The 26,498-nt window shown below is 43.7% G+C and overlaps 1 protein-coding gene across 2 annotated transcripts in view; it reads left to right on the plus strand.

Moving 5' to 3' along the window:
* The first annotated feature begins 301 nt into the window (after nucleotides 1–301).
* Nucleotides 302–26,498, plus strand: part of LRRN2 (leucine rich repeat neuronal 2) — a 159,132-nt gene continuing 132,935 nt past the window's right edge. Inside the window, exon 1 of one of the 2 annotated variants that reach the window (XM_081193442.1) lies at nucleotides 302–996. The gene's annotated coding sequence lies outside the window, so the exon portion shown is untranslated. Of the gene's footprint in view, nucleotides 997–1,089; nucleotides 1,400–26,498 lie in introns of those variants that run through there. The other variant, XM_081193443.1, reaches the window with a different exon arrangement.

The following is a 26,498-nucleotide window of genomic DNA, read 5'->3' on the forward strand; positions in this document are numbered from 1 at the left end:
CTGTTTACTCAGGGATTTGATGGGTTATAGGCACGACTGGGCATGGCAACCTTGAATTTACCAACTGTGAGGGTATGCGGTTGCTTTTTGATTTTTTCAATGTTCTAAACATTTTAAATATGTTCGTTTTATTTTACTTTGCCTTGTGTTAACATTTCCACATCTGCCGCCCTGGGCTCCTTTGTCGGTAAAAGGCGGCATACAAAAGTAATAAATGAAAGCAAGTTCTGGCTCTCCTGCCTTGATCTCCTCCCCGCCGGGGTACTTGTGGGCTCCCTCCCTGGGCACGATCTCTGGCAACTTCCACCCGAACGCCCAGAGATGGCAGCCTTTGCCTGGAGACAGCTGCTCTCCTGAAGCCTGGGCTCTGGCTGCCAGCAGCCTGCTCTGCCAGGGCGTCCCCACCATCACCGCTGCCTCTTGCCACGCAGGCAGGGTCCCTCTCCCGGGTTGTTTACCACAGCGAGCCGGCTGGTGCCTCAGGAGTTAAGTGGCAAAGCAGGCAGGAGCTGATTCAGGTGGGTGGCACATTGCAGTGACAAGACTCCAGCTAGAGGGAAGGAGGGAGGGAGGGAGTCTAGAGGGAGAGGAGGCGGAGGAGGAGGGAGGTGTACACGGTGGTGGCGGCGGCGGCGGAGAGGAAAGGAGAGAGAGAGAGAGAGATCGCAAATAAGATGTAAGAGGGGGAAAGGAAAGAGGATCTTTCTCCCCGCCGCTTCCCCAACAACTAGCTGGAAAGGAGAGAGCGAGAGCGCGCGCAGGGAACGAGGAAGGAGGGAGCCTCGGAGGCAGAGCCCTCTCCTGCCATCCTCTCCGTCCGGGTGGGGGAGTCTGGGCAAGCTCCCCAGCTTCGTCTGGGCCCCGGAACCGCACCGCCCCCCACTTGCCGCCAGCCTCCTTGTGTCTGCCAACTCCAGGGATCCGTCTGAGCCAGATGTGCGTGCCTCGATGGCAGGGAGCAGCAGCTAAGAGGAGAGAAGAGAGGAGAATCCAAGGGTAAGTTGAGCTCCTTGTCCTTTACCCGTGGCGGGGGCATTGGAGGGGAATGGCAGGTGGGGGGGATGCCGACGGGGAGGAAGGTTTGATTTGACGGACACCCTCTCTGGGTGGGTTTCGCCCGCGCGCGCTCTCCTGGTCCGGGAGAGGCAGAAGCGAGGAAGGGGGTTCGCGCGGGGATGAAGCCGCTGCCGTGTCGCTGCCGTGTCTTGGATGGTCTGGCTTTGGGAGCGGGGAGCGGATAAGAAAGTCAAGGCTGGAGGAAGACGAACTAGGTGGGAAAGAGGAGGGCGCTAACCGACTGCGAACTTTCGATCCGGATTTCGCGCCCAGTGGCGGCGTAGATCCGGAGTCGATCCTCTGGAATCCGAGGCAGCTGTACAGAGCGGGCGTTCTGATCCAGGTGTGTCCGAGTCTATCTTTCTCTCTCACACATGCACACACACACTTATCCAAGGGGATGGTGAGGAGGCCAAACTCTGGTCTTGGCGAATGCTATCAGACAGCGCAGAAACCCCTCGTCCGACTGGGGAGAGGTTGACTTGGGTGTTCAATTCGGAGTGGCTCCCGTGGAGGGGGTGGTCCCCGTGTGGGGTGGGGGGGGGAGGAGGTTGACACCGGTCGTCTACATGTAGTCACAGGATTCAGCCTCCACTCCCCTGGCGGAGAGGCTGAGGCTCGCTTGGCCCCGCGCATTTCACCCCGACGAACCTTAGGATCTCAAGAGGTTGCCTGGGCTCTGGCCGTCTAGCCTAGCAGTCTCCATCCTGCGATGGTGCCATAAACGAAAAGGGCTCTGGTTACAAGCATCATAATACCCAGGAAGAGCTGATCGTGAGAGTGAAGTGTGAGTGTATGTGTTTATGAGAGAGAGATGGGTGGTGGTGGAACAGGAACTTGGTGCATTAGGAAGCCACATTGGCTTCTGCAGACAAGCCAAAGAACCACCTTCACTCACCATTGCCAACAGCCCCCTAAAGCCTCCTGCAATAACCCGGCGATGGCTGTCTGTCGTCATCCCAGAGAGAGAGCCAGGCTAGCCTGCGAGGAAGCGAGCGAGGAAGGCGGTGGGGGTCAGCTCTGCCGAAGAGTTGCTGGCGGAACAAGTGCAGGCGTTGGAGGGGGCTGTGCTTGCTGCCTGCTCCTTCTTTCCCTTCCTTGCGTGTGCCTAAGGAGAAATACAGCCCTGCCGAACCGTTTTCCTGTTGTAGTTATGGCATATTCTACCCACACGTGAAGAGACTGTGTTCAGCCCCCCCGCCCCGCTCCCCTTTCCCCCTGCAATCCTGCTTCTGATCTGCAACCCATCTTGGGAAAGGAGTGTATCCCTGTGGCGAGGCAAAGGGAGTTTTTCCAACGGGAGCTTTCGTCACATGAAATAGATCTGTAAATGATTTGTATTTCTTTCACTTCTGTGTTAGATCATGCAGTTAGTTAGATTAGATCATGGCTGTGAAGCAAACCTTCCCTAGTAATGGAGTAGAAGCTCTCTCTAAGGGGAAGGCGGGGGACACTGGAAAAGGAGGGATATTTTTTACAGTGAGCATCAGGAAGTCTGTGTGTGCATAGTTCCCCTCATAGCAATCAGATCACTTGCCCCCTTTCTTTCTTTCTTTCTTCCTTCCTTTCTTTCCAGATGCATGGACCTGTATCTTTCATTCTCTCATCCTTTGCCTAAGGCTGTGTGCACACTATACTTTAAAAGTGCATTCAGCGCACACCCCCTCAAAGACTCCTGGGCTCTGTAGTTTGTTAAGGGTTGCTGGGGATCGCAACTCTGCGAGGGGTAATTATCTGAGGGGAAGAATGTGTTCTAAAGGTGTACGCAAAGCTAACTCACTCTACAAAATCTCAGTGTCAAAAGGCTTGTGTTGAAGGGTCCTCCCCCTTGCCTCCAGTGCAAGGCTCCTGGCACAATGATGCTCTGCTGTCAAAAGGGTGTGTGTTTCTCCTCAGCAGTAGCCAATCCTTTACAAGCTGTTGCTGAAAAAGTGAAGGACCCAGACCTGTGTTAGCTTTCCTTATTAGCGTCTCCAATGTGTGCGCGCGCTGGGGAGGGGGATTTGCACACAGAAAGGACACCCAGATGACTTGCCCTTCATTTTGTGTTTCCTGTGTAACACTAGCTCCACTAGGGTGAGATGTATGACCACACATCTCACCTTGGGGTGGGGGAGAGGGAGAGAAGTGCATAAAGCAGGAGCGCAAGTCAGTCACACTTCCTTTCCTCCTCCGCTTCTGTTAAATGCCCAAAGTTGCTCTTGGGTCTTGATCTGTATGGTCAGCTGGGTGCTCTGCATGCTCAGCCCTCTCCTCACTAGGCTCTCAGAGTCTCGGGGTGTGCTCTTGGAAGGAGACCATAATCAGATGGCTTGGGCAGCCACTGCTTATTGCCAGCCAGAGGGAGATTCAGCTCCAAAAGGTTGCCCTCCACTCTTCTAGGACTAGGAGGTACCTGTGGCTTGCCGTCAGAATATCTGGATATCTTGAAAAAGAAGGGTCTTGGTCCCAGGAGGTGGGCAAGTAGATATCTTAGGGACTCAAAGTAAGGCAGATGAGCCTGGAGGGCAACTACTAGCAGGAAAGTGAGGAACAGACCTGGAGGTATGCTGAATTTTCGGTGATGATCCTATTTCCCTTATTTAAGCAACAGTCAAGCTGCTGTTTGCCCTTGAGATCAAGGGACTTCTGTGCTCTGCTGAGCATCCGGCAAGAAGGCAGGCACGTAGAAGCACTTTGCTAAATAAGCAGGGCTAATGCTGCAGTTTGTCCTTCCTTCATCAAGTGGAACAAATTCCATTCTAACCATCACCTGTAGGAGGAAACTCCAGAGTGACTTTCCCCCCTGAATATAAATACTGGGAACCCAGTGCAGAGGACACACCTAGCTGTGGCCTCAGGAGTTTCCACTGGCAAAATGGCCCAGTGATTGGAAAACAGCCTTTTCCCATACAGCTCCTGCCAGGAGTTCTCTTTGCACATCTCCCCTGTTTGTGGGTCAAGAGGTCTTCTCACCACCAAATGAACCTCTTGCCTCTGTTCTCCAGCCTCATGATAATATACTGCAGTGTTCCTTGACCTGGTGTCGCTGTTCACCTTGGGGAAAACCACCCTCTTTTAGCTGACCTAGTTCCGCGCTACTCCATAGCCTTACATCTTAAATAGTGACACTTACACTAGTTCAGCATCAGTGTTAAAAGCAAGTGAAAAACTGTCGTTCCTTTGCATTGATACAAAATGACTCCACATGAAGTTTCTGTGCTGACAAAATTTATGGAGCGGGAGAAGCCAGATAGTGGCAGGGCAGCTGGGTTTCTCAGACCTCTCTACCTTTATATGTGTTGCCTACATATATTATGCATGCTACACCTGGCCAAATTCTGGTAAATGTTGGCATGTGTGTGCGATTGTTAATAGAGAGAGAGAATGGGAAATGTTAAGTTTCTCCAAATTTTGGCAATAACGTATATGCTGGATTTAAAGCAACCTGGGAAGAAAATTGAAATATTTCATTACATTTTGGTAGTGCAATGTTCCAAGAGAATATTAGAGACAACATGAACCACTGTTGTTGCCATTGTGCGAGTTATTGAGTTTCACTGTATTTAGCTTCAAGCAAAAACAAAACTGAATTGTTGTGTTGTTGGGCCCAAGGACTCAAGGAAGCAATGAAGCTGTCATGACATCTTCTGTTGGACCAGTTTTGAAATTCTGAAAGACTGGCTGGCTCTGGGCAATGTAATTTACTAAAGCTGTTCCACCAGCTTCTAATATCTAGTATTTGTATAACACACCTCTGAGTGTCCAAGCACCTCACATACATTTCCTCCAGCAATTTTTGCAACAACCCTATGTGGCAGATCAGAATTGTTACCATGAGTTCAATGAAACATGAGAATGGCATCTGTGTGTGTACATTTTGGCAGCGAATGTGGCACCGACTTACTAGAACCTAGATGCAGGGGATATCCTAGTCGGTTCTAGAACTTTCTTCTATGCCTGCACATACTCAAAGGCCTCGCTGCAATGTACACATCAACAATGTCATTATCACATGGCATTTATTACATGCTAGGGGGATTAGTGCATGAGGCCACTGCAGCCTGGGTTATGAATGCATATATTCTTTGAAATCAGTGCAGTCCAACCTAGCAGGTTTTGCACATATGATAGAAAGGCTGTGAGGCTGTTCTAGAATTCAAGAAATTTTGGAATCCAGCCTGGAAGTTTGTTGCAAAACAGATTTTAAAATCTGCCTCCTCCAAAACCAAGTACCAAGTATTCTATTCATCTCCGTGTGCTAGTCTACAGACCTCCAAATACCCAGAGCAAAGGTTCATTCTTAGCTTCATTAATTTCTTCACATATGTTTTAGGTTACTTGGTTGGATTTGTTGTTTGTTTGTTTTGGTGTTACCATGTTGGATTTTGTGAATGAGAAAGGTGATGGATTTTATTGGTTGGAGTTTCTTTTAGTGGGAACAGTCATAGAGTACAAGCTTAAGGCTAATGCCTAAGTATTCACTCCTGTCCAAAGTAGAGTTATATGCTGCTTGAAAGATTCTCTTCAGCTGAGGCTGGCTCAATAAAAGGTGACACCTTTCCGTCCTACATAATCTTACATAAAACTTCCGCCTGAGCCTGGTGAAAAGGTTTTCCGCTGAATTCATTCATGTTATAAAAGGCTTTTTGAAGAAAAAAGAAAGAAAAAGAAAAGAAATAAATATATTCTCTCTTTGTTCTTCTTATCTCATCCTATAGCAGCACAGTTATATTACAGAAACAAGAGGAGTGCTGAGTCCATTCAGGGATGTGAGCTGTGATACATCATAATGTCTTATGAACTGGAGTAACTCAGATCCTGATGTGAGAAAAGGGGATTGTTGATGCAAGTATTATTCACGTCTGTAGCTGCATTTGCATAAGAGCTGCACACATTTAGATGTGATTAATGCATTGCAGGAGGTTGGAGTAGATTTAACTTTGGGGTCCCTTCCAACTCTACAGTTCTGTGATTCTATGACATATTATAACTATGTATACTGATAGTGTATACTGATATAATATATATATTATAACTGTGTATACTGATAGTGTCTACCTGCTCGGCCCACTGGCCTAGCCCCCAGTATGTATTCACCATAACCACCAAGAGACATAATGTTCATACACAAAAAGTGGAGTCCACAACCTCACATACAGAATTTATGCAAACAAAGTTTGTTACACACACACACACAAGCTATGCTGAATGTGCAAGGGCCCCCATTCTTCTTCCTGTATGCTCAGTGTACATAATTGTAATGTGTGCACAGGACTTTTAGTCAGGGCTGGCTCTACCATTAGTCAGAGTGGCGTGATGACTTCAGGTGGTAGATGCTGAGGGATAGGGAATGGGAGCAAGGTATTGGTGGACAGGACAGTTTATGCCACATGGCATTTCCTGAACCTTCTAAGCTGTCCTGTTGCCCTCATGAACATTGGAGGAGATTGTCCTGTTGCCAGTGTTGAAGGAAGGTTCACCCACTAGCCCCAGCAGCTTTTGCACATGGTGCCATTTTGTTACTTGCCTTGGATAGCAAAATGTCTTGGGTGGCCCAGCTCTGGCTTTAGTGTGATTTATGTTATGTAATGAAATCTTTATTTCTCTTAATCAAAACAAAACCATAGATGGTGATAAGGGTGTTGTTGTTGTTTAGTCGTTTAGTTGTGTCCGACTCTTCGTGACCCCATGGACCAGAGCACGCCAGGCACTCCTGTCTTCCACTGTCTCCCGCAGTTTGGTCAGACTCATGTTTGTAGCGTCGAGAACACTGTCCAACCATCTCGTCCTCTGTCATCCCCTTCTCCTTGTGCCCTCCATCTTTCCCAACATCAGGGTCTTTTCCAGGGAGTCTTCTCTTCTCATGAGGTGGCCAAAGTATTGGAGCCTCAGCTTCACGATCTGTCCTTCCAGTGAGCGGTGATAAGGGTAACAGGTATCTAACCCCTGCCTTTTGCAGCTATGCCTATGATATCAGAAAATATGCCAATTAGTTTCCTCAGGATCACCTTAACTAAACTGTTTCTTCCTGGGAAGTGTCTTCTCAAAATATTTTTCCCCATAAGTGTTTTTTCTTCTGCTATGGTCTGTTCTCAGATGTATCAATACAACAAGGTCTGTCTTATGTTCTACTCTTATTTCTGTTCTCACATCAAAGGCTTCCTGGGATAAACTGTTCCTTCCTGTTCTTTGATGTGTTTATTTCCAAAGACTGTTTCATGCAGAGCAACTGGTTGTGTTATGACATTTATTTTTATACACATCTGCATGTCTGTGCCAACCACCTTGAATGGTTAGACAAGATTCTTCATAAAAGATAGATCTGAAGACACCAGAGAGGCATCTTCAGCGAGTTTGGTATTAAATGAATGAAGAGCTATATGGGGTTTTCAATTATTGCTTCCGGATTGATTGTCATTCTGTTAACATTATAATGCCAGACTACAATTTATTACAACCGGACTTTGCTTTCCAGTGGCTCAAATATCTTCTCTGCTAGAAAATAATTCTCAATGTATTGTACCTATGCAAGCACCTGTCCTATTACAACAGCTTATGGCACACATTAGGTCACAGCCACACTTTAACAGTCATGGAGATTCCCAAGGACTGTTGTTTGTTAGGGCTGCTGGGAATTGTAGCTCTGTAAGGTCAACACTTTTCACAAACTCCAGCTCCCAGGATTCTTGGGGAAAGTTATTCTCCTTTACTGGTGTGATCCTATAAGAAATTACTCACTCTTGGCTCCTCTTCAGCCCATTATGGCATAAGCAATTGAAACAAGGGGTAGAGTCTCTCAGAAGCAGAGCCAAGAGGGTTTGGCCAGCCATGAATTAGTATCCAGTAATCAAGCTCAGAACTCTCCTATTTATTAAACACCCCTGGTTGATTTTTCAAGCTTTCAATAAACTGAGGCCATGAATAAATAACCTGTTGCAGGGTAGCCACAAGTTTTTCAAAATGTGTTTTCTGTGCTGTCAGTAAATCTAGAAATCACTAACCTCCTTCTTAATCCAGATTGCCATTCAGGTTGATGAAAGTAAAAAGTGAACTAATTGCTACACAAAGGCTCCAGATCTATGATAATGTCCCATCAAGTCAAAAGCTTCAAATGTGGTTTGGAAAGTCAGCTGCAACCTGAACTGTTTTCATATGCCATGGGATCATATTATCCATCCCACACAACCAGAGATACATGTCAGTTCAAGGTGACAAAATAAATGTAGTTGACTGATGAGGCAGACATGGTCCAATAATAGATGGAGAAACAATCTGGGAGTCCTCTGAAGGCTCATCCAGACTTCTGCTTGCCCTGCTTTCTTCTCCCGGGGAAAACCCGATATTTACCACTGAATCAGAGCAAACATCAGTTGGGTTTGATGTTTAAAGAGCAGGTTTTCCCAGGAAAAGCGGTGGGGCAACTGCTTGGACCTTTGTTTTCTGGGCATGGCAGGGGTGAAACTAGGCTTTATTTCACCTGGGTCAAAGACCCAGTTTGGCACACCTCCCATGCACATTTGCGCTTGCGCACACACACAGAGAGAGGGAGAGGTTGGGAGCCTCAATAGCACCCCTCTGAAGGTTTCACCTGGGGCAAAGAAAAACCTGGCTAACCTGCCCCCCTCCCCCTTGTAGCTATGGCTCTGGGCATGGGACAAGCAGAATTGTGAATGAGCCCTAAATTCCAAAGTACCTCCAACTTTGGTAGCAGCATAATCTTGCCGAGTCTCCTGTGATATCCAGAGGCTTCTTCTGTTCTTGTGAGATAAAAGGTCTGCTGCAGGTCCAGCACCTGAATTATCTGCACAGGAAGTAGAAGAGGAATTATGAGAACAAGGGGATATGGCTGGGAGTCATGAAATGAGCATAGGAAAGGGGATAAAGTTCAGTAAGTATTCTGAAAGAGCAGCTTGACAGTCAGATCTGTTAGCCCTATAATAACCTCCTTCTGCTTCCTGCATTTAAAACTAGGTTGGACACAACTGATTCTTAGCTGGAGGGTGAAGACCTCAGCCAGGATAACTTGGTTGCTTGCTGAAACATTGAATTTAGAGGAATCACCATCAAATTACACTATGCAGTCCTGTCCAAACTTGGGATTTTGTTTAAGGCATTTTACAGGGCGGTCCTAGATTGATGTATATAGGATTTTACCATCATTTTTTTTATAAAGTGTGGTGTTTTCTGTTTCTTTTTTTAAAAAACAGTATTTTTATTTTTGAGAACATAATTTGGATGCTTCATACAATATGATGTTGGAGAATTTCAGTTCTAAAAACATTGTGGTAGTGATTGTAGAGAAAACCTGAAAGCATTCTGGAGGAATGAATATGGGAGTTCCAACCCTGCCCCCTCCAATCAAATGTGACTTTCTGATAGAATTTTTTCCTATAGGAATTACTGATCACCTATAGCTGCCACCAGGAATGGCAGTGATTTTATGAGGTAATCCTAGAATCTTCAAAACTAATGAGAAACTTGGCACAAAGTGGAGAATTGGAATGTTTTGCATATTTATTTATCTTAATGGGTTTGGGCCCAGTCTCGTACGTTGTAAAATGCCACCATTTGTAACTAATTGTCACCAGAAGTATTTGATTTGGTTGTATAATTGATTCTGCCAGTAGTAATGCTACTATAGAAAGATACAGAAGTTATAACACTTCATTATACAATCATTACTGGTTCTATATATTATTCAGTTTTCCAGGCAATAAGAGTTGTTCTGCAACCAACCTCACAGAAGCAGAAGGTGTTTCATAACTAAAAACTTGCTATCATTTGTGGAGCTCAGGGAACAGTTGGCATAGCAGGTAGCAACTGATGCTATTTTGTCTGCGCAGATACAATGATTTTTGTAATCACATATAAGTTGTTGGAACAAACATCCAGCCACATTAACAGGCATCCGTTTTGATAAGTCTCTCATTGAATTGTTAACTTGGGAAATAATATTGCAAGAGAAATTGTGAAGGCCAACAATTTGAGGTCAAAAAGAGCTGGAAGGGTGGAAAAGTTCCTGAACAACATGGCTACTGGCCAAGAATTTAACTGGATTTTACTTTACACAAGAGGCATACCTGTCTACTGGAAGTTTGAAATGACTGAGAGATGATGGATTGCTCCATAATTTCCTTGGGGCACAAAGCTGGCAAAAGTCAGTTACTGCTTTGGTAAACACTTAGATTGTTTGAGCAGATATCCTCCTATCTGAAAGGATGTTATCCTACATCTCCACCTCTCTGCTTCTTGGTCTGTCTAGCTAGTGATGCTATACTTTTCTAGTCTTACCACTGAAAGCTAATCAAGGGTCGACAATATGCCTATCAGGAAGAAATTTTAAACAACACAAAATTTGCACCAATATCCAGTTGTTTATGGTAAAGGTAGCTCACTTCTATTAACAGCAAATTGGAAAAAAATCTACAGTCTCTTAAATGCTACGACTGTGTTGTGAAAATCTGGAAATTGCAGAAAGAATTAAATTGAGAAACATCTTTAAGAGATTGGCAACTAACACTTATTTTTGGATAAAAAGGTTGTTATTTGTCCATAGCTAAAATTCTGACAATCAATTCCTTTGTACAGTTTTCTTTATTGCAAAATATGATTAGCATTTCTGTATTTTTTATATATATTTTTAATACACACAGTCTTGTGCCAAGTCTGTGATGTTTTAAAGTACCCTGAATTACTCATTTCACATCAGAAGCAAGCCTCTGGTCTTCATTATCAAAGACTATAGACTAGGGATGGACAAATCTGACAATTTCTCAATTTTTAAAATTTCAGTTCTTCACATTGCCATGTCATTTTTGTGGAATTCCCACAAAAATAAGGCCCTCATGAAAATTCACTAGCATTTTAGTGTGAATTTCTTGTAAAATATACAAATTTGGCATTATTTCCATTATTTCAATACACATTATTTCAAAGTATATTTCCCTAATATAGTGTATTTTGTATGTCATGTGTATGAGTTTTAGGCACATTTTCTCTAGTATATGTGTTTTTTGTATACATCACTTGGCCAGAAAACTGCATTGCAAAATTTGAAGGAGTGCAGATTTCAAAGGATGACTATGTTTCAGTTTGCATATTGTTTCAGAAAGTGTGCATTCGGAAATTCATCTTTAATTACATACTGGATTGAATTTCTTCCCTAATCCCATCATACATCCTGGACTGGCTTTTGAGCTATATGAATGGATACTTAAAAACAACTGATACTTCTGTGATGCTCAGAAAATCCTGTCGTTCAATTGCTCTTTTCTGTGTGTCTGTATACCAGATCCTCAGCTGGTGTAAATCCGTTTGTCTCCAGCCAATCTTCTTGGTATTGCTGGTTTAGATCACATGAGGATTTGGCCTATAGATACCTGGGGCCTTCCTACTGGGGCTTACTAATTAATTCCCTACATGTAGGCGCTTGCTGCAGCCAATTGCTTTTGCAATCTAGTCCTTGCGCCTGGGAGCACAATGGAGATCTGTGTCTCGCTTGGACTCTCTTTGCAATGAGGTGTGAGCCACTGGTGTGCTGATTGATTATATCTTCTTCTGACTCTTTCTATGAGCAAGATGTGCCAGCCACTTTCTCTTATTCTGTTGTGTGGCCTCCTGCAAATGAAATTATTGTTTCCTGGGAAATATAGTCCCATTCTCTTTTTTTCTGGAAATTACCAGTCCCCCACCACCTGAAAAGAAAAACACCCCAAAGATTTCTTCTTCTATCACAACACCAAGTTTTTGCATCAAAAACCTGGAGACAAAAACAAAAACAAAATTGCACCATGCTTTTTGAAATCAAGGCTGGTGCTACAGTTTAAGGAAGTGACTCAAACCACCCAGTCCTACTCCTGTGTAAACCTCATTTTGTCGTACAGGAGCAGTATCTGGTGGGATGGGATGTGCTATCTTTCTGGGTGATATTCTTTTAAATGAGTTCTGTTGCAGCTCTGGGATAGCTCAGTCAGTAGAGCATGAGACTCTTAATATCAGGATTGTGGGTTTGAGCCCCACCTTGGGCAAAAAAAAATCCTGCATTGCAAGGGGTTGGACTAGATGACCTGAATGGCACCTCCCAACTATGATTCTATGATCTATGAACTATTAGGGAGACAAATGTCTGTTTATTTCCTTAGGCACTGGAGTACACTGTGCTATGAATCATTAAGAACACAAAAGAGGCCTGCTAGATCAGATAAAAAAATCTGATCCAGTCAAATATCTTATTCTCACAGTGGCTAACCAGAAGCCTATTGAAAGCCCACAAGCAGGGTATGAGTACAACAGCACTCTCCCCACTTGTGATACCCAACAACTGGTATGTTCATGAATCATCTCATTACATTTATTCCTCACCTTTCTTCCATCACAGAACTCAGGGCAGTATACATGGTATCCCTACATGGTCTTCCATGCAAGCAATGGCCAGACTCAGACCTCATAAGTTTCAGGGAGGTGGCTGCACCATGTGTCTTCAATCTACTATCAGGAAAGGAGAGTGTGCTCCAGCAGTTGTTCTTTGCATCCTTCTCTGTCTCTCTTCCCTGTTGTAGGTAAAAATGGGATCAGGCTATCTATAGCAGGCCAGAAGACAAGAGCAGGTAAAATAATCATTGGGGCCAAGAGGCAAGTGACATGGTCCTTACATAATACAGTATCTCACTGCTCCAAAATTGCTATGGTCTGAAAAAGAGACATTAGGTGACAAAGGTGTTCCCCAGGACCCAGTACAGCAACTGGTGGACAGAATCATAGGCAGTATCTGCTGTTGGGGAGGGAAAAGAGTTGTCTGGCAATTGGATGCTTTGGTGTGTTCTAGAGTCCTTCCACTCTGAACTAAGGTCATTTCACCCTAGCGGATTGCTTCATCAATATTTCAATGCAAGATTTGTATGCTTCCTTTCTGCCAAATGGCATTTAAGGAGGCTCAACAAAACACCAAATTTCCTATGAATGGATCAGCCATACCCTTTAGTGAACCATCAGTCAAAGCAGTTTCGACCTGAAGTGGGGATGCACAAACCAGCCTCTTTCCATTCCATGTCAGGTTCACAGGCACTCAGTCTTAGGTCAGTTCCTGCTGGTTTTGCATATTTTTAAAAGAAAAATATATGGCAGTTATCATTTAAACTGTTTGCTTTTTGAACACATGGTAGATATGCTTTGTAGGCATTCTTTCCCGCAAATATGCATTTTGGTATGCTTTCCAATGTATTTCCCTCTAAAATACACATTTCTCCCATAAAATACACATTACTGTAAGCATTTTTTTAAACCAAAGCTGCATTTAGAGGAGTGCATAATCTAGTTAATAGCTGCGTTCCAATCCACACATAAGTCTGATAAATTAGCTTCAGTTCACTTCAAAATGTGGACCAAATGAATTTCTCCTCCATTCCAGCAAACGGCTAGCTTGAAGTCAATTGTTGTGCACACAGCTCCTATAATGCAATCCAGCCCTACCCTGCTGTTCAGGTAGCAGTCAGTCACACAGCAACATTTAACCTATGTCATTTAATTCCCTGTTATTTTTATATTTACATGACTTGAAAGCCTTATCAGCATAACTCAATCACTGCTTGAAAGAGCAACCATACATTCTACAAGAAACTCTGCTGTGACCTTCAATAGTTGCACCAGTCCTGCTGGCGACATCCCCACCTCACTTGCCCACCTCCCCTTTCCTGTGCTGAAGGCCAATTGGAACTTAGCTTGTGCCTCCCAAGCCTCTTGTATTTCCTCCCCATAAGCCATGGAAAATGAGAAGTAGGTGAAGGAGAGCTGTTTAAGAGCCTGAAGCAGTTCCAGGGCATCAATCAGTTTATAGGCAGTGAAATATACGTGCAGGTCTGGAGGTTGTTGATGGGGTAGAGTATTTTGCGATAAATATATTTATTGCAGGTTGTGTAAAAGGCTGTTCCAATGAGTGGTTTTTAGTAAGGCAATAAATGGTCAAGAAAATTGCTCCGATTGCATCTCGGCACATCTCAGGCACTGAAGCTAAATGGGGGTCTGTTCAAGCCCCTTTGCTTTGTCAGAGGGGAAAGGCAGTGGGTGAGTGGGAGCAACGTCCTGTGACCTCTGTTCATGCAAGGTGGAACACTTGCTATTTTGGGGGAGTAGAGTGGCGGAATCCTTTGGCTTGAGATACGCTGCTTGTGCATATATGATGAGATTGCTCCTTCCGTTAAGAAGCAGGATTGCAATGAACGGGTCATGATAGCTGGGAGAGGCAGAAGGAAACTGCTCAAGGTCATGCACAAAATACAATGAGCAAGTCTCACACTGGGTGACGCAGGCAGAGGGCAGGATCTGCAAAGGAACAGAAGGAGCATGTTGTGTGCAGGATGTGGATTAGGGGGGTGGTTTCGACCATGAATGCCAAGAAGACAAGCTTGTCCATGGACACCTCAACTACATTTGCACATGCACTTATATTTATATATGGTGTGTTCTAGTCACAGAAGTTGACCTTTCTGAATAAGGCGGGGAAGTAACATGTTGGTAGGTATTGCATTTCTGGTGAGATGCGCTGCTGATGCTGAGGTGGTTCAGAATAAAAAATGGTGGTGATGAAAAGGGCTATTTCCCCATGTCCTGGTTGCAGGCTTCTTGTAGGCATCTGATTGGCTGCAGTTGGAAGCAGGATGCTTGGTTAGATGGTCCTGTGGTTTAATCCAGCAGGGCTCGCCATACAATCTTATAAGAGCACAGAACAGAACTGTACAGATCCTTCCTTCTGACAAAAGCTAGAATAACTTTTTTGTTGTTCTTTCCATTTCATTCCATTTGGTTTTACGGTCTTGATTCACATGCAACCATTTATATGCAAAGCTGAAGATATTGCTTCAATATAATAAAATGTTTTCCGGCACATGTATGCCATCTTGAGTGAAGAATATACATCTCCATTTTGCCATGCATATACATGCTCAGAAGCTGCAGCCAGTCTTAGCTTATGGCTGAATGAGCGGAAATTCATTACGGTTAAATATTTTTTAAAGAGATCTTCTAAATAGCAAAATGAATACAATTTGGCTCTGGAGTTCTGTTTTGAGTTTTATGCTCGTAAAACCTCTCATTTAGTTTTAGTAGAAGGAATCTGTGAATTTAAAGAAATGCTCTTTCCCCGAAAGATTTTAAAATTTACTATCATGCCTATCCAGAGGGCAATCCTCGCTCACTACTGGACCATCTTTCCTACCAACGATGTGCTGACTTCTAGACAGGGATAATGGTACCAGAAGCATGAGAGACCCCATATAATTTACTTGTAATGAATTATTCAGGAGTTCTACTTGGTATTAATGCCAGCTTTCCCCTCCAGCACCTTCTGAGTCTAAAATGCTTGGAATATCAACTGACCCCATAGAGACTCTAGTGATTCCTATTAGAATTAATAACCTTTTTCTGCTCCATTATAAAGTCATATTTAGTAGAGAATATCACTGGGTATAATTTTCCCCTCCAAGATTACACTTTATCAAGGACGCCTAGTTATATCAGGCTGGCTTTGTTCTTCCCCTTTCATTTTCATCAAATCTGAGTTGAATCAGTCCTAAAAGTTCAAAGACAAGACAAGAAATTGTTCTATTCTCCAGAGGATCGCCTGTGCTTCTGTGAAATTCAGTGGTACTTGCTTGATTTTAATACTCTTAATTGCTGATAAATTATTTTTAAAGCCAGAGAACTATTCCTGATTTGCCATCTAATATCCTCAGGTCTTCCATTGTTTTGCTCTGAAAACCAGGAAATAGTCATATACTTTTGAAAAGCCTAGATTTTCATCTTTTATTCCACATCCCTTTGTGCTGACCAACATACAGGAGAATATTAAGATGGAAATACATTCCCAGGTGGTGGTTCATTGTCCCCATTTGTTCCTACTACTTATGAATAAGTAAAATTGAATGCAAAATGCAGCTTTGTAACTAAAAATAGATGTGTTTAAAATTATTTGTTAAAGCTAAATACTCATTGGCCAACCACTGCCAACTGCTTCATGAAGTGGGATCTAATTAAATCACTTCAAAGAGATAGGATCCTTCACATCTAAGAGAAGGTGGCATTGACTCTTTATGTGAAGTCTATATTATCCAATTGTCTATTTCCATCTGTAATACTTACGGAGAAAGATAAATGAAAGCTCAGCATAAAAAGGAAGGAGCTTTCTTTCAAACTTCAACTGACCATTTCCCCCTGTTGTGTCAACCAGGGTAAGTCATGTCCTGTAACTACTTGGCTTTTTTAACCACAATCTCCCTGGGCAAAAGCTTCTGTAACTGTTGTGGAGAGAGAATGGAGAAAGGGTTAGTAGCAGGAGTGAAGGCACCTGGGACAGATGCTCTACTGTGCCACTACTGACTTAGCAAATTAGAGCATAAAAGGCAATTGCTCTCGTAAATGTTCCAGTATTCTTGAGAATTCTAGGGAGACTATCCAGATTTGTAGGCTGGAGAATTACTTTATTAGCAAACATCCCATTTTGAATATTGAACTAATGGAAATCAAATTATTAAATTAACAAATATTGAATGACCAATTCTGAGAAGCTCTGAAGGTACATTTTAAAACTGGGCCTGAATCTACTGTGGAAAAAGTATAATGTTCAAATGGCCTTTTTTACTCTCCTTTTCTGCTTTAGAAGGTAAATCTGAAGACTTTCCGTCCATGACCTCTTCTCAAAAAGTTTCAGTAGTAAGGAGGCATGTGTTCTGCATGTGTTAGTAGGGGATGCCTGCTGAGAATTAACATAAAATGTGGGGGTTGACATAATAATGACTGCAATAGTATAACTGTGTGTACTGTTTTCTAACCCCAACAGCTGCAATCCAAAACACATTTATTAATTACATTTGGAAATTCCATTAAAATTATTGGGGTCATAAAAGGTAAAGGTAAAGGGACGACCCCTGACCATTAGGTCCAGTCGTGACCGACTCTGGGGTTGTGGCGCTCATCTCGCTTAATTGGCCGAGGGAGCCGGCGTACAGCTTCCAGGTCATGTGGCCAGCATGACCAAGCTGCTTCTGGCGAACCAGAGCAGCGCACGGAAATGCCATTTACCTTTCCGCCAGAGCGGTACCTATTTATCTACTTGCACTTTGACGTGCTTTCGAACTGCTAAGTTGGCAGGAGCAGGGACTGAGCAATGGGAGCTCACCCTGTCGTGGGGATTTGACAAAGCAAATACATTTCAAAGTTGCTGCAAACACTGTATTCATAATGAACATTTGCTTGCCTAGCAGCCTTGCTTAAGCAAACCTTTGTGTTAAATCAGGGCTGGCCAAGTTGTTTCATTACATGAGGCAAAGGGCAAAATGGTGCTCCCAATTTCACATACAGAAGCTGAAGAGACCAGCAGCCAAATCTACGTTCAGCACTGGCAAGAGGACAGCGCCCTTCACTGCACCTGATGTCAGCAGGCTAGATATGGGAAGGCAGGGCAGATTGCAGGGCACAAACAACCCATTCCTCCAAGACCTTAGAACTGCTCCCTGTCCTCCACCATCTACCACCTGAAGCAGCCATCTCACTCTGCCTAATGCTGGGGCTGGCCCAGTGCTACTTTTATGCATGGTCACCTAAATTCATCTTCATGCACATAGCGATAATGAACATCTGCCATCTCCCCAGTCTGGTGGCAGATTGCCACTAAGAGAAAAATGGCTAGGGAGAAGTGATTTGGGAAGGTAGCAATGTGAGTAGGAGAAGGATTCAGCTCCCCCATCATTTGCCCATGCGGTGACCTAAACATCCTCCTACCATAAGAACATAAAAGGACCTGCTGGATCAGACCAATGGCCCATCTAGTCCAGCATCCTGTTTTCACAGTGGCCATTCAGTTGCCTGTGAGAAGCCTGCAAGCTAGCAACAGCATTCCACCCACGTGTGATTCTCAGAAACTGCTATTCAGAGGTATAATGCCTTTTGGCAGTTCAGGCAAAGTCCTCATCCTTAATAGCAGAAGTGGGAAACCTTTTTTTTCAGTCAGAGGGCCACATTCCCTCTATGTTCTTTTCAGTGATGGGTGGGGGCCAGGGACAAAAAGTGGGTGGAGCCCTGTTGTTCAGTAGGTTGCATTCAAGCCATGCAACCGCCAGAAGTTTCTGTACACACACATGCACACACACCTCCATCTAGATGAGCGAGAGGCATCATTGCAGTTCAATGACACATTCTAGCCAGGTGCAAGGACTTGAGGAGGGCGAGGGGCAGGGCAACATGGGAGCTTAGCCTGGGAAAGTCCTGAAGGCCAGACAGAGAGGTCTGAGAGCCCCAACCTTCATTTTATCAAGATTCTTACACACGGATCCAAGGAGACATTTGTGAACATTATAATGTCTGCAGCAGCAAGCCAGGCAGTGAAGCTGACATTTAGCTAGCTTCCTTGGTAGAGAAATAGCTGCTGTGTCCCTGGCCCCTTCCAAGGAATTGCAAGCCAGTTCCTGAGTCAGCTCCACAGCGATGCTGCCAGTTTTAATGGACTCTCCCTCTGACACCATCCTAAGCCTGAGCTGCTCCCAATGCCTGTTGTTGCCCGAGAGTGTCATATTCCAGAGCTGAGATCTTCTGCCGCACCTTCTTTTTCATTAAGCTCCTATTTAAATGAGACAAAACGGATTTCTGTGATGCTATCTAGGCATCTTTTTGGCATTTCATTTTTTTCGTTGCCTCCTGGTTTATTTGTAGCGAGTGCACACACACACACACGTCCTCCACAGATAAATCCCCCATCACTAGCTTGATTGCATTTGTCCTTTTCTGTTTGGCAAGTGCTGAATTTCCTCCTGTGCCATTTCCCCTTTTAAATGGAAGTTAAATTAACAGGACCTGTTTATGTTTAAGGGTGATAACTTATCATGCCCCAAGTCTCCCTCTTTCTCCCTCTGATTATGCACCGGCACCAGCAAAACACTACCTCTGCCATGTGAAAAATGGTGCCCATTACTTTGCTGCTGATACAAAGCAGCAGGAGGGCTGAGGATTGTGCTTCCAGGGAGGTCTATGGAAATCAATTATGCTTAAAAAAGAAGAAGTTGAAAATGGAGCAGTAGATTTGGAAAGCAACTGAAAGAGGAACGAATGGCACTGAATAATGATAATAGATTTTTTTCCCCCTCCCCATTTCTGGTAAAAGCTTCTCTCTTCCTTCACCTCCTAGTACTTCAGTATCTTGTTGCATGCTGCTCCTAGTGTGGCATAATTTTACCACCGGTCCCAACCACAAATTGAAATACATTTGCAATGGGGAAGGGCCGTGGCTCAGTCACTGAGCATCTGCTTTGCATGCAGGAGGTCTCAAGTTCAATCCCTGGCACCTCTGGGTTGGCCCTGGCAAGAACCCTGTCTGAAATTCTGGTGAGCGGCTGCCAGTCAGCGCAGACAATACTGAACTAGATGGGCCAATGGTCCAGTATAAGGCAGTTTCCTGTGTTCCTCTTTGCAGGTGAGTCCTGAGCTCTCAAACTGTAGGATGGATCCCCTAGAAGGGCATGAGATGCTTACAAGTGAGAGGGCATGATTCTGGGAGTCGGTGGCAGCTTTAGCTATTGGGACAGTTGTACATGGTGATTCCTCCCTCCTGGAAGCTTGCTCTCTCTTCCTTACGTAAAGCCAAGCTTGGCAGAGCAGAACCTCTGTATACAGCAGATATGGAGGGAGAAGCTCAGTTCCTATGCTTCCGGCAGGGCTGGCCCTACTATTAGACAGATTAATGCAGTTGCCCCAGGTGGCAATTTATTGCAGGGGAGGCTCCACTTATGGGCAGATTGAGACATAACCCTGCCAAGATTCTGAACCCCTCAAAACTTCCCAAGCCATGGTCTAGCCCAGGGGTCAGCAGTTTTTTTCAGCAGGGGGCCAGTCCACTGTCCCTCAGACCTTGTGGGGGGCCAGACTATATTTTGAAAAAAATAATGAACAAATTCCTATGCCCCACAAATAACCCAGAGATGCATTTCAAATAAAAGCACACATTCTACTCATGTAAAAACACCAGGCAGGCCCCACAAATAGCACAGAGATACATTTTAAATAAAAGGACACATTCTATTCATGTAAAAACACACTGATTCCAAGGCCATCCACGGGCTGGATTTAGAAGGCGATTGGGCTGGATCCAGCCCCTGGGCCTTAGTTTGCCTACCCATGGTCTAGTCTTTGCCTATCACCCACAATAAAATCAGTGCATTTCCAGTGACTGAGGGGTTTCTGTCCATCTGCTTAGCCAGTCATAAAAATCACTAGCAGTAGATTCCTACTCTGCCTCCAAAGAGAGGAAACAATTAAACAAAAACCCCAAGCATAGAATGATTGAGGAGGTGGTGTGTGTGTGTGTGTGTGTGTGTGTGTGTGTGTGTGTGAGAGAGAGAGAGAGAGAGAGAGAGAGAGAGAGAGAGAGAGAGAGAGAGAGAGAGAGAGATTTCTGTCTTGTTCTCCCTGCTTTTCTGGCTCTTAGAAGCAATGTTCGGTCGGGAGGGGTCTTGTGTGATCTCCACTGGAACGGAGTTCCATAAAATTGGGCCCACCATACTAAATGCATGGCTCCTGGTGGATACAAGCTGTGCATCTGAACCACGAAGAACCACTAACAGTGAGTTTCTAAAAGACCCCAGTAATTGGGCAGGAATATAAGAGATCAAGAGATCATTCTGGTCCAATGGTCTCTGTGACTAGAGACAGGGCCTTCTATAAGGCAGCACCCAAATTATGGAACATGAAGCCTGGCTCCTCTTACAGGTAATGTGAAACACTTTGTGTTTTTCACTGCTAGAGTTCTGTTTTGCTGGGCAGATCTCTGTCTTTATCAGGAGGGATGGCTTTGATCTGTCATACCACTTTCATTGCAATGTATTTTATCTGATATAGTAAAAAAAAATTGTTATTTTAATTTTCTATGTTGTAAGCTGCCCTGAGTAATGCATCAGCATTAGAAAAACGGGATCATCAACAGCTGCGAATGAATGAATGGATTTAGAACAGAGTCTCGGGCTCAAAAAGTTCGAGTAACAACAAAGCCCCAATTATTTCAGTGAAAACTCACTTTCCAATAAATATCCTTAGTACTCTAGTAATTTTACCTCCACAAGGACTGCACAATCAGGCTATATATCTTGTAAGGGAGAAATTTATCAAAAGATAAGCTCTACATCCCTATAATAAAACTTTGTTGGTAGGTCCTTTTACTAAAAGGATTTTCAGGTCATTGTTTAGACTGGCTTACAAATTGAGCGAGTTAAAGATTAAGAAAGTTAGGCTATTTCTAATGTGTTTTTGCCTTGTTGGCCCTCAGGCTTAGATAGCAATCACATTTTTGAAGTGTTTCTCCACAAGAATCAGGGCGAGAATCTTACTTATATAAACGATATATGTCAAAGCTGAAACTCTCTCAAGTTGATTATGAGCCTCATGACTTGAGGCTTTAAGAAACGACAACTGGCAGCAGAATTGAATTGTGAGTGAATGATATCAACAGTTTAGCAAGGTGGTAATGATGCAAGAATAGCATCAGGAGTAGCTCGAGAATACTAGCTGGGGAGGAGGTACATGCAACTCAGTGGAGTTACTGCAGATCTACACCAGCATTGCTAGGATCAGAGTCAGTGACAGTTTCTGCTCCATGTGCATACCCCAGTGCAATTTTATTTCATACAATATCCATCATGCATGCTACATCCCAAAGAGCCCTTCAACACCATTGACAATCTTTTTTCTCTCTTTTTTTGAGAGAGAGGGAATTCAAGAGACAAACCATGAAGACAAATATTACTGCAGCAATCAATGCCATAGTTAGGACAGAGAATGCTTTTAGTTTCTCGTTAAGATCTCCAGAAGTACTTCAAATTTTGTGCCATGGGTATAAGTACTATCAACTGGAGTGCGTAGCATTTACTTCATGATCATAGTATCAATGCAGGAAAGTGCCTTCAGTTCACTTAAAGGTAAAGGTAAAGGTAAAGGGACCCCTGACCATTACGTCCAGTCGTGGCCGACTCTGGGGTTGCGGCGCTCATCTTGCTTTACTGGCCGAGGGAGCCAGCATACAGCTTCCGGGTCATGTGGCCAGCATGACTAAGCCGCTTCTGGCGAACCAGAGCAGTGCACGGAAACGCCCTTTACCTTCCCGCCAAAGCGGTATCTATTTATCTACTTGCACTTTGTGCTTTCGAACTGCTAGGTTGGCAGGAGCAGGGACCGAACAACAGGAGCTCATCCTGTCGCGGGAATTCGAACTGCTGACCTTCCTATCAGCAAGCCGAAGAGGCTCAGTAGTTTAGACCACAGTGCCACCCGCGTCAGTTCACTTAGGGGGTCCCAAACAGAACAGTTTGGAAATGTCAGAACTGCTGAACCAACACTTCTGATACCCTCCAAATCATTTGGAAATGGTGCTAATGACTGGTTACTAGTCAACATGGACCAGCTGTATGGGCGTGGAAAGTATAGACTAATAGTGGTAGCACTAAATCTCTGTGCTAGTGAATGCCTCTTTGAAGTGTCTTCTGTTTAGTTTCTTCTTTGGCATCACAGATGCTGAAGAAGTTGTCTTCCAGAATTAACACTCACAATATGCTATCCAATGTACAGCTTCTGTAACGAACCATTATAATTATGTTGTTGTTGTTGGCGTTGACACTGGGCAATCAAAGTGACAGGCTTGTGTAGGATAGAGTTGTGCCATAGTTTGGACATACAAGGGAAACCATATAAAAATATTCTGTATTGTTTTTGTTTGACCTGGGATATCTTGCTTCATCAGCAGTATATTTTTCTCAATATATAAACCTGTGATTTTATACCACTGACATTTGGTCTCCATCGGGAGAATATAGAACAATAGAAGGTTGTGATGTGTATGTGCATATGTTCTTTTAAACAGTTAAGCAAACATCAGTAACCTGAAATGTGGGGTCTCAGATTTGGGGTTTGGATGATTGGAAGGCTTAACCCCTGAGGGGGTCTCACATAACAGTTTTATGGTAGGATGAGAGACAGCATGATAATAGCATGATATCCTTTTCCATCACAGTCAAATTATATAACAGTCAATATTCAGAATTTTCCATTTCCATGAGACCAGCAATTTGGTGGTGATAATGACGATGACAAAATGTGGGCAGAGGGAAACCCACAACAAGATACACTGCTATAGATCACTGGATTACTGAAACACATAACTGTCAACCGACAAATGCAAATATGAACTCTCTGTGGTCACAACATGGAAGCAGAACTTTGAACTTGAGGAAGAATTACTTTGGGCACATCTGCATGTTAATTTAAAATCTGCTCGGAGTCCCAAAAAGGAAAGATGCTCAGTGTTTCTAGGAAATGCTTAAAAGAGAACTAATTACATATTTAAAAATCTAAGCTCAAATGGCTTTCTAGGAAAAATGATGCTCCATAGGAATTAATGAGAGGCTGGGGTTAATATTTTTGAATGCCATGTGCAAAATCAGAGAAGCCAGCTGCAGAGTGCCTCTTACCCATTGGTGGGAGGAGGTGGAAATTGATGTGCACAGCTACAGACAGCACACATGGAGCGTAATGCCTGTAATTTCTCACAGGAGATGGATGAAAGGGCAATGTCACCTCCTGTTAAGTAAGAAAGGAGGAGGGGAGAAAGACGATCCACTCAGCAGCACAGTGAACTAGATCGTCATCGGGTGTAAATTTGTAGGAGACTCCAATAATTTTAGTGGTGATTGAAACCAGTGTTTCTCTTCTCCTGCAGAAGATGTAGGGGTCGTGGGGGAGATAACTGCAGACAGACTTGCCAATATAAAGAGAAGGGTACAAGCAGTGACCACCAACTATTTTAAAAATCTAGGCAGTCTTAAAGCTATATATATCCTACAACAGCAAACATCACAATATTATGAATGCACCATATAATTCCATCATGATCAATGTGATTGGGTGACTCCCCTATAAAGAAAGGTTCAGCTGGTAAAACATGCGACTCTTAATCTCAGGGTCATGGGTTTGACATTGGAGGAAAGATTCCTGCATTGCAGGGGGTTGGGCTAGATCAGGCATGGGCAAACTTGGCCCTTCACATGTTTTGGGACTACAACTCCCATCATCCCTGACCACTGGTCCTGTTAGCTAGGGATGATGGGAGTTGTAGTCCCAAAACATCTGGAGGACCGAGTTTGCTTATGCCTGGTATAGTTAAACTGTGGAACTCACTCCCTTAGAACGCAATGATGGTCACCAACTTAGATGGCTTTAAAAGAGGATTAGATAAATTCACGGAGGAGAGAGCTATTGATGGCTACTAACCACAATGACTATGCTCTGCCACAGTGGGAGGCAGCAATGATGCTGAATACCAGTTGCTGTAAACCACAGGAGGAGAGAGTTGCTCTTGTGGTCAAATCCTGTTTGCTGTCTCCCCACAAGCATCTGTTTGACCACTGTGAGAGCAGGATGCTGGACAAGATGGGTTATTTGGTCTGATCCAGCAGGGCTCGTCTTATGTTACACTCTTATGTACTTCTTCGACAGATTAAGGAAGATCTATGATTATGGTTGAAATAAAAAATTGAGTGCTAGAGATTAACAAAATAAGGATTTTATTTATGTTCCTACTGCACAGCACTTATATTTTTTATTCATTAGAGTCGAAGTGTGCTTAATTTTTATTATTAGTCTCAAGGTCTGATGCCTTAATTAAGAAACTGCCAACTTGCAATTGAACTGAATTGCATTGTCAACGATTTAGCCAGGTGCATTTGATGAGGATAGATAATTGGTCACAATTAGCTATATATGGCCACATACCGAGAACTTAAGGTAACTTCAGCAAGGAGTTGAATAAAATGATTCAACAAAACTACTCTGTATGGACACCACTAGTACTTCTGGTACCAGAATTGGCCTCAATTATTATTCCATGTACATCAAACAGTCAAATCTCCAGTAGAGTCAATTGGCCATTGTGTGAAATCAGCAGAGCTGTGCTAGGCTTCCCCCCTCCCACCCCCAGTTGAGAATAGGTCTGACAGAGCTATTGTGGGAAGCTTCATTTTATCTTGGTGATGGCAGCTAGACTCTGAGATTTCTGCTTCTGATGATAACTGGAGCAGGTTTTTCATATTTGCAAGTGTCCTGGGCAGTACACCTTCAGGCAAAAAATATCACAGAGGGGAAGTTAGAAAAACGAAAGGCTGTCATTTTTCAAAATAATCTTTCCTACCCGAAGAGGAAAGTCCCTCTAATGTGGTGCTTAAACATAAAAACAAAACAAATTAGGAAAATAAAGCTCAAAAGAACAAAGAGTATGGTTTTCTGAAGTGTTTCTCAAATATGAATGATGGAAGAAGCGATCTGTTACCTTTCAGAGATCAGAAATCAAAATGGAAACAGCAGAACTGACAGGTAATAGGAGAAGGAAGTGAACAGAAGATAGGAAGGTGCCTTATTCTGGATGTGACCATTGGCCTATCTAATTTAGTATTATCTACACTGAGTGGCTCCTAAGTGTTTCAGACAAAGGTTTCTCCCAGTTTTACCGGAAGAACCTGGGGACTGAACGTAGGACTTTCTGCATGCAGAGCAAGTGCTTTGATGACAGAGCTACTTCCGTTCCCCATGCCAACTTCTCCAGAAGTTGCTGGTGACTGATATAGCACATGGGAGTTTATACAACATACTGTGCCCTTTTGACTCCGGTATTAGTTTTCCATTGGAAAAACAAATTAGTGCCTCATGACTTGCTTAGCCAATCAATGCCCTATATGTAAATAGACACAGATCCCTTAGGCGCCAATCTACAGCCTTTTTAAGGCAGTTGCTAATATTGGATCCTTTTCATACCATGTGATACTTCTCTGAACTTTTATCTGATCAGTTCATAATGTCAGCAGAGCTGTAAACCCTAACCTGAAGGAGATGTTATGGGAATGAAGAGGAATAGTGGGTGTTGTGTAATGGAGGAAAGAGATCAGCAATGGGAGTTGCAGACTTGAATGGATTTCAGTGATTCAGGGAAACATTACATTCACATTTTTCTACCTTGCAGTGTGCATATCTAAGCAATGGTATATGACCCACAGAGATCAGGTGTTGTTGCTTTTAAGTAAGGGCCCAGAACACTAGTGGCGCAGGTATTGAGGCTGCAGGTGAGGCCTGGCCACTGAGAAGCCCCAGTTAGGGTGACCTTTGGTGCACTGGCAAAACAGAGAGGAAATGCATCACAAAAAGGAGGGCAAACAGTGGCATAAAAGCTGCATTTATATTTTAAAGTCCTTGTGAAAATTCATCAGCATTTTACTTTTACTCACCTAGGAAATGCCATGTGTTCTGAAATGCAATAACTCATATAGGAATGCCAGGAGCACTGGGATAATTCTCGTCATGGGCATCCCAGTTGTACCTGCTTCATCCTAGAATCCCTCCTGTGCTTTGTGCTTGCTTGAACACAAACCTGTCTGGGCGCTAATTTTCCA

This window comes from Podarcis bocagei (genome assembly GCF_964188305.1).
Source record: "Podarcis bocagei genome assembly, chromosome: 5".
NCBI classification, from domain to species: Eukaryota; Metazoa; Chordata; class Lepidosauria; order Squamata; family Lacertidae; genus Podarcis; species Podarcis bocagei.